The 7,430-nt window shown below is 41.0% G+C and overlaps 1 protein-coding gene across 2 annotated transcripts in view; it reads left to right on the top strand.

The window, feature by feature from the left end:
• Positions 1-1,184: 1,184 nt before the first annotated feature.
• LOC114053714 (epidermal retinol dehydrogenase 2-like) overlaps positions 1,185-7,430 on the top strand; it is a 35,848-nt gene continuing 29,602 nt past the window's right edge. For both annotated transcript variants that reach the window (XM_027876843.1, XM_027876844.1), the window contains exon 1: positions 1,185-1,283. The gene's annotated coding sequence lies outside the window, so the exon portion shown is untranslated. The remainder of the gene's footprint in view (positions 1,284-7,430) is intronic.

Here is a 7,430-nt window from a genome sequence, read left to right as displayed (position 1 = left end):
ATGTTGGTTAGGATCCTGGTTTTTCTGCTTATTGCCTGTGGTCAAGACAATTCACCTCTGTGAGCCTCAGTTTCCTGATCTGAAAACTGAGGGTGGTAGACAAGGTCCTTGGTCCCAAAGGAACCCAAAGGTTCCTTCTATATTGGCTCTTGGGAACTTTTTAAAAGGTTTCTCAGAGGTTCCAAGGCTACCACTGATGCTAGTCACCTACTAGATGGCTAAGGAAACATACTCTGAACTGCAGCTTTATGTATTATGCATATTTTTATGCACCAAAATGGCTAACAGTGCCTTAAGAGTGGTAGGCACTTGATAAATATTTGTTGAATGAATAGTAGGACTCACTGTTACATAAGAATCTCACATTAACAACCTCCATCCCCACTTACACCCATCCCCACACATTCACATAAAATGGTTTCATAAAAAGGGAAGGGAATTATGCTAGTAAATACAACAAAGAGCTATGCCTGGACTAATTTTTCAGGGTGATGCCAGTCTGTGGGAGCCACATGAAAGGAGAATATAGTCACTCCCGATTCCTTTGCTAGATCAGAGTCAGCAAGCATTAGCAACACAGATGTACCCTCTAGATGGTCCTCCATCACTCTTCGATACATGAACCAGTTTACTTTCTTTCTCCTCCCCTCTGTCTCCCTCTCTTCCTCTGGTCCTGGCCCCTTTTTCTCTTCCTCCTCTCCTCTTCTGCTTAAGCCTTAGGCCTGCCAGTGCCACCCAGTGGCTCTCAGGGGCACTGCGGAGCCCCACAGGTGACAACGCAGAGCTGAGGAATTCTTCCATCCCCATCTAGGATAGAGGAATTCGATAATGCTTTGTCTCTTTTGAACCGCATCTGCAGGAGGCCGAGAAGACTTTTCTCCCTTGTGTTGGCTGGATGTGACCCAAACCTGTCACGCTCTTCCTTACTCACAAAAGGTTCTTGTCGGCCCCACCCAAAGGACCAAATTGCTTGTTTTCAAAGCTCCTAGTGGGGGGAAAGGAAGGAAGAGGGGGAGAGACGGGAACGGAGGGGATGCTACAAGAGGTTTTTGGCAGTTCAGACGGTGCGCGCCCTCTGCTGCTAGCCGGGCTGGGGAACTCACATGACCAAAAGTTCCCAAGTCCAAGACCAACAACTTCAGGGCGCCCATTCCAGGGCAACGTTCCAAAGCTAAAGCGCAGGCGCAGGGCGTCACAGCCTGGGGTGTATACAGTGTGAGCTTTTTGCTTCCACTGGGAGGACTTCGGGAACAGTCTGCGTCCAGAGCTTCCAAGAGCTGCAAGTAAGTGGCATTAAGTGGATGTGGTGGAGAAGGGGATGAGCAGCCGGGACTCTAGCTTCTCTGGAATTGTGTGTGCCGCGTGTTTGTAGACGAATGATCTTGAGTGCCTCTATCTGGCTAAAATGGGGCTTCTGTGCTCGGGGAAGATCCCTTTGACTAAATGCCGGGGGAAAAAGAAGAAGGGGAAGGGGGGCAGGAGTGAGAGATTACTCTCCTGCTTTTGCCTTCTACAATTCTGAAGCTCTTCGCTTCAGGTGTTGGTTTCTCGGCCAGATTCTCAAATCTAGTTGGATTAAAGGCAGTAAGGGAGTTTCCCAGTCCTCGAAACTTTTAGTTTTGCTAGTTATGCCGGTTTCAGGTTAGCTGTTTGCTGAAGATGTCACCCAAGTATTCTGAGTGGGAGCAGAAATAATAGAGAGGTAATTTAGTAGGTGTGTCAGAGAAATGTAGCTAAATAAGTGACGAAAAGTGCTACACACACACACACACACACACACACACACACACACACACCTTGCACATCTCATTTAATTTTGAAGGCTTATAGTGCTTTCGCTGTAGTTTACGTGGTGGGAGCAAAGGAGTATTGTAGAGGACTTCCCAAGTATGACCTGAAGACCAACTCCATGTGCTGCAGATGGGAACAATGAGTTGAAAATATTACTACCTTTGGAGTGGGTTCTCTGCTTTCCCAGATCCTCCTACATACCTACCTACACACACACACACACACACACACACACACACACACACACACACCAGATCTCTCCTCCACAAGCATTTTTCTCTCCCTCTTACCTCTCCCTTCTACAGGTCTCCCCCTTTTTCTTCTGTGTCCCCCCCTAGTACTCCATTCCCTTGCTGCTTTCTGTAAAGATCCTTAGAGGGGTTGTAAATCATCCTTTAATCACTATAGCTGAGTAGTTGAAAATTAAGCAAAGAACCCCCATTCTCTTCTTGACCAGAGTATACAGAGTAACTCTTGGGGTGGAGAGTAACTTGGTATAGGTAAAATTGCACTGGACAAACAGCTGAGATCTGGATTCTAACTTTGTAGCTTTGGGCAAGTCAACTGCTGGGCCTCAGTTCCTTCTGTAAAATGAGAAGCTTTATTCAAAACGTATTAAGCTTCAATCTGCATTCAGACTCCATCAGTTTTTACATGTAATGGGGGGGAATTAAAAGTATTTTTTTTAATGTGGAAAAAAGAAAAAAAATTTAAGTATTAAGCCACTACTTTGTGCCACACCCCCACCACACTAAGTTCTGAGGTTACAAAGACAAAATTAGGACAGTCCCCAATCCCAAGTAGCTTGCATTTTATTGGCAATGCAGTTTGTATTAGTAAGGGAAGAGGATACACTGATAACTGGGGGGAAATGGGAAACACTTTGGAGAAGGCACCTGAGCTATTTTAAAAGGAGCTAGAAATTCTAAGAGGCTAAGGTTTGGAAGGAGAGCATTCCAAGCATGCAGAATAGTTTGCTAAAGGCACAAAATTAGGATATAGAAGGTCAGACTCAATCAACAAGCATTTGTTGAATACCTACTAGGTGAGAGTCTCAGATTTAGAATCAGTCCCTGCCCTGGAGGAGCATAAATCTGGGAGAGACAGCATATGCATATGTAAATAATACAAAATAGAATCAAAGTGCACATAAAAGGCTTAATTTAGAATGTATCACTTAAGTTGAGCCTCGAAGGAAGCTAGGAATTCTTAGAGGCAAAGGTGCAGAAATGAATCCCAGGCATGGGAGGCTGACAGGAGAAAGGGCTGGAGACAGGAAATGGAGTAAGAGTAAAAGCAGTAAGGCCAGTTTCATGTGTGCATGAATGGGAGGAATTTGTGCTGGAAAGATAGGTTGGAACTAGGTTGTGAGAAACTTTAAATGCTGAACAGAGCAGTTTCTAAAGGAACAAAAAGTAGGCTGAGATGCCAGGAGTGTAGGAGGGAAAGTAATACGAAGCTGGCCTGGAAAGACAGGCTGGAGCCAGAAATATGAAGGAGTTAGAATACCAAACAAAGAAGTTTCTCTCTTATCCTATAAGCAAAAGGGAACCATCAGAACTTCTTGAGCAGAGGCTTGGAAGAGGCGGGATTGCATCTCTGAGTTTCTATTTGCCTACATTCAGCTGCACTGATCTGGAAGATCCTGATGATAGCAATGAACTCTGCCCTCTTTCCCTCAGAAATCCCCAAGCACATTGCCACACCCACTCAAGTATGGGATTATCAAAATAATCTGGATTGTCCAAAAGTCCATGGTGAAAAAAAGTCCTGAAGCCTGTCTTTGTCTTTCTACCTACTTCCTAGATTAGACGCTATTTCTACCTAACTCCCAGATGACTAGTGTTTTCTGGGTACCCAAACTCACCCATCTAGGCTTGCCTCCTGGGAGCAGCATTTGAAGATTAATGTACTAGGAATTCCTACTTCAGGGGTACCAGGCCAACTTATTTTCCTGAGTTCAAATCCAGCCTCAGACTTTTACTAGCTGTATGACCCTGGGCAAGTCACTTAACCTTGTTTGCCTTATTTTGCTCATCTGTAAAATGAGCCAGAGAAAGAAATGGCAAACCGCTCCAGTATCTTTGCCCAGAAAACCCCCAATGGGCTCACAAAGGGTTAGACATGATTGAAATGACTAAACAATTCCTAGGCCATTTCAACCAGTGATTAGAAAGCATCTGAAGTATGTAAAATTGATAGCAACAAACATTTATTAAGTTCCTGCTATGTGCAATTCTGCTAATCAAATATAACTTGGACCCTCTCACTTCTTATTTTCTAACTCATCAACTACTCCACCTTCTCCAGTGCATGTTGGTCTTTCTTAAAACATAGCAGTAAGTTGTGAACATCCTATTTCTTTAAAAAACAGTATAATTTGGGGGCAGCTAGGTGGCACAGTGGATAGAGCACCAGCCCTGGATTCAGGAGGACCTGAATTCAAATCTGGCCTCAGACACATAACACTTACTAACTATGTGACCCTAGGCAAGTCACTTAACCCCATTACCTAGCCAAAAAAAACAAACAAAAAAAAAAAACAGTATAGTTTTCTTCAAACTACATTGTGGTACTGCCTTTAAGGAATAGTTACCAGTTTGGGGCTAAACTTCTGTGAGACCTTTGATCTGTAACATGTGATTTCATGGATATAGGAAACTCTCTAATGTGGGGACTCTCTCTACCAGGGAACATCACCAACTCATCTGTGGTTTATGCTCTTTGAAGGGTTTCCTGGAGGCACTGAGAAGTTAAGTGACTTGTAGATAGTGGACAAATAGCAAGTGTATATCTGAGATAGAATTTGAACCCAGTTCTTCCAAGGCTAACCCTTTATCCACTCCACCATTTTGCCTTCCTTTGAACCAACAATTAATCATTATTATTATTAATAGTAGTTAGATCCTTTTCTTACATTTTAGCTGGTTCTTAAAACCTACCGTGTAACATGCAAATTCAATGTTAAATTATTTTATTCTAAATTCATTGTGCTAACTTTCACAGAAGGTGCTCTACCTTATTTGTTTCACACCATCTTGTGAAATCTTCCTGAAATTTATCTCCAAGGGCTAGTTATTTAGGAGGGAAAAAAAGGTTATAATCTGCAATTTCTCTCCTTCTAGATGATTTATAAAGTGATTAATGTTACCAATACCAATAGATCTATAAAGAACCTCCATTATTTTACATTTATTCATTCTCAGAAATATCATTCGTTCTCCCTAACTTTGGGTTTCCTATTTTTTGAGTCATTTCCCTGTCCAAATTAGTCCCCACAATCTCATGGTAATTAGACTTGCATTAATTTTAAAATAATCATAGCTTTGCCAAAAAAACATTTTTAAAAACTTAAGTTACTGCTCAGTAACTTGCCACTACCCTACCCCAAAGGAAGGATGACCCCCTTTAGAAAACAAAAATGTGACTCGCATTAAATCTAGACTATTCTGTGATCCTTTCAATAATTCACTCTTTTTGAATATCCCTCACTCTAGATACATTCCTTTACTGAATTGTTACATTCACATATTTTATTTTAGTTTATAAAGGGAATATATTCCATATACAGTAAAAACCAATCTTAATTTGGTATAAGGAAGCTAGTCTGAATTATTTTGTTTTGTTTTTAATTTTAAGAAATGCAATCATGTTACTTTCAAGCACATACAAATAAATGAAATTCTAAAAACTACAGCTGAACCAGTTTTGGTTGGGTGACAAGGCAGGGAAGGGAATAAGTTTAATGTGATTAGCAGCAGCATTCCTATAGGTTTTAATATATCAAAGTCCTTAAAATAAGTTGTCTCCCCCCCACACTCCCATGGGTGGGTAAAATATGTTCCTTGAAATTTTGTTTGTCCTGTCAAGGATCTCAGAGTTGAAAGGAACATCAGAGACCTACAAGAGTCCTTCCCATATCTCATCTGACAGGTGGTCCAACCACAGCTTGAAGAATTCTAGAGGAAGCCCATTATACCTTTGGATACTCTCAATTGTTAGGAATTTTTATAGTTCTAGAAACATAGATTTGCCTCTTTGCAACAAATATCCACACACTTGTACGTCCACATTATTCATTCTATGATCCAGAATCTTGAGGCAATGGAGGGTTCTGGTTAATTTAATTTTGTTCCTCATTGGAGCTTATTCCTTTATTGAAATTATTTTCACATCAATTCTTGTTGGAAATATATTTCCCAACTGGTAGTAGCACACATTCCTGCCTTAGTGGAATATGTCTAGTTTTAGAGTCAAGACTTTGCTTCAAACCTAAACATGGCCTGGCTATGTGACTTTAGGTAAGTCATTTACTTTCTCTGCCTAAATTCTAAAATAAGGGGATTGAACTAGATGACCTCTAAGTAAGGCCTATACTAAACTTAATTTAACTTATATTTGATCCTGAATCTTTGTTGCCTCAAGGTCCACAGTAGAAACCAGTATTCTATTATGAATAAGTATATTGTTTAGGTGAGATCTATCCCTTTTTATCCTTTATCTACTTTAATCTGTCCCCTCTTGATTTCTCTATGCTGTTCCACCACTGTTGCTTTACTTTCCCCTCACCTTCATCTTTGTTAACCCCCCTACCTACTTTATTACTCCTTTTTCTCCTCTCCTCTCCTCTCCTTTCCTCTCTTCTCCTTTCTTCTCCTCTCCTCTCCTTTCCTCTCCTTGCCAAAAACATTCAGTTAGAAAGCAAACATTCATTAAGCCCTGAGCATGAACCAGACTCTGTGGCTAAGAATGCAAAGACAGAAAGTCCCTACCATCAAAGATCTTACATGCTAATGGGTGAGACAACCTGTAAATAACTAGTCATATTCATGCTCTAAACAGAGTAAATGGAAGATTCACTGAGTAATCACCACACTTAGAACTTAAGATGTTTCCCACTCACCCTCAACCCTGTCCTGTGGCAAAATATATTTGTGGGTCCTGATTAGTTGGGTCCCAGCTAATTGAAATCTCCCTCAAATTTAGTTGGTTAGCAAATCCTTTCTGCGCTCTCATGGAGTGGGGATAAAAGAAAAGAAAGAAAGGACAAAAGAGCAGAACAATCAGATGACTGAGGAAAAGATTGTGACTGAGAAATAGAGCAAGAGAAATTAAATTCCTGTTGACAGGAGCAGACTCTGGAGACTTTATAACAAGGTCCTTTTGTTAGGTAAGCTAAGAAGGAAACAGAAATGAACAACAACAGCAAAACAATAAAAGCTAACAGGGTAAAAACAAAAAAGTAGAAGAAAGTGAGACGAGGGGAGAGAAGATGATGAGCTCAAAAGAAAGGGAAGTAAATCCCCACAAAGGCATAAATACAAAGAAGGTGATGGAATGTCTAAGGTCAGACAGTCACTTGTATAGTCAGCCTATGCTGGACATGTTGTAAGGAAATGTCATGAAAACCATGAACTTCAGTATGTTGGGCTAAGGTTTTGAGAAAAAAAATCAAGCCTGCTTTTGTTTCTGGATAACTAGTAATAACCTTTTTGTACACATCCTAGATACCACATGGGGGTAATGGAAAGAGAACTGGATTTGGAGTCAGTATGGCCTGGGTTTGGACAATTGCCATTTGTGTGACACTGTTGGACTTACTTAAATTCTCTGAACCTCAGTCTCCTCTATAAATGAAA

Source organism: Vombatus ursinus, unplaced genomic scaffold, assembly GCF_900497805.2.
Source record: "Vombatus ursinus unplaced genomic scaffold, bare-nosed wombat genome assembly UNPS02014812.1, whole genome shotgun sequence".
NCBI lineage: Eukaryota > Metazoa > Chordata > Mammalia > Diprotodontia > Vombatidae > Vombatus > Vombatus ursinus.
The sequence above is the reverse complement of the archived record's forward strand: the minus strand, read 5'-3'. Positions and strand labels throughout refer to the sequence as shown.